The sequence below is a fragment of the Gossypium arboreum genome, chromosome 7, assembly GCF_025698485.1.
Source record: "Gossypium arboreum isolate Shixiya-1 chromosome 7, ASM2569848v2, whole genome shotgun sequence".
Lineage (NCBI taxonomy): Eukaryota > Viridiplantae > Streptophyta > Magnoliopsida > Malvales > Malvaceae > Gossypium > Gossypium arboreum.
The window spans coordinates 17,115,165-17,116,613 of record NC_069076.1 but is presented as its reverse complement, the minus strand read 5'-3'; the positions used below and the strand labels follow the sequence as shown (position 1 = coordinate 17,116,613).

Genomic DNA, 1,449 nt, shown 5'->3' with positions numbered 1-1,449 from the left:
ACGTTATAAACGCCGGCTGTTTTCATTGGCTTTATCCTCATGACTTGCCACTGATAGTTATTCAGTGAAATCTCCTCTATAAATTCATAGGCATCTTCAGGTGTCTTATTATTGATGGTTCCACCAGCAGCTGCGTCAACCATTTATCGAGTTGAAGGATTCAGGCCATTATGAAAGGTTTGAACCTATAGCCAGAGTGGTAACCCATGGTGAGGGCATCTTCTCAAGAGGTCCTTGTATCTCTCGCATGCATCGTAGAGTGTTTCAAAATCCATTTGTACAAAAGAAGAGATATCATTACGTAATTTAGCCGTTTTAGTCGGCGGAAAATATTTTAATAAAAAATTTTCGATCATTCCCAAGTAGTGATTGACCCCCGTGATAACGAATTCAACCACTATTTAGCTTTGTTTCTCAATGAAAAAGGGAATAACTGAAGGCGAATGGCGTCATCAGAAACGCCATTAATTTTAAATGTATCACATAGTTCTAAAAAGTTTGCCAAGTGAGCGTTGGGATATTCATCCTGCAAACCATCAAACTGAACAAATTACTGTATCATTTGAATTGTGTTAGGTTTCAGTTCAAAAGTATTTGTAGCTACAGCAAGCCTAACTATGCTTGATTCAGTTCCTGTTAAAGAAGGTTTAGCATAATCATACATAGTGCGCAGAACAGGATTCTGATTAACAGCAATCGCAGGAGGTAGCAGATTTTCTTGGTTTTTAGCCATATCCTCGATTGTGGTTGAAGTATTGTCCTCTTGCTCGTCCTCTGTGTATCGTAAGCTTTACCTTATTTCTCTTCAGTTTTTACGAATTATGCAATTGATCTCACTATCAAACAGTAATGGTCCTAATGGGTTTCTTCAGGTCATAAACTAGAAAAACTTGTCAGAAGAAAATAAATGAATAATTAGAAAATAAAATAAAAATTTAAATTGCAATAAAAGTAAAATGGCTAAAGTAATAAAAATTGAGTGTTCCTAATATCCTAGTTCCCCGGTAACGGCGCCAAAAACTTGATGCGTGATATTCGTAACAGGTTTTAGAAATTTATAAATGAATCATTCTTGAGACTAACTTATTATCACGATTAAGGCAATTGTACTTATCGAACAGTAGTATAGTTCAGCAAGACCGGATTGTCGTACCCAAAGGAACTACAAGTACTAGTGTTTACTTCCTTTTTATTATCTAGCCTAAAAATTAAAAGGTTTGGTTATCTAAACTAATTACTAACTAAGAATGCACAGAAAGAAAACTTGGGAAAATAGTTTTGGGAAAATTCGATTGATTGAGACAATACCTAAGGAAAAATCCACCTAGACTTCACTTGTTATTTGACTCTGAATCAGGCGATTTATACATTTGACTTGATCCGTAGAAATCCCTAAGTTATATTATTATCTCTTTCGAGACTAATAATGTGACACCCCTAAAGTGACCC

At 35.5% G+C, this 1,449-nt stretch overlaps 1 non-coding gene across 1 annotated transcript; it reads left to right on the top strand.

Moving 5' to 3' along the window:
* The first annotated feature begins 201 nt into the window (after positions 1-201).
* Positions 202-308, top strand: LOC128295917 (small nucleolar RNA R71). The gene has a single exon (XR_008286466.1). It is a non-coding gene; the product is annotated as a small nucleolar RNA R71 (small nucleolar RNA).
* The last annotated feature ends 1,141 nt before the right edge of the window (positions 309-1,449 follow it).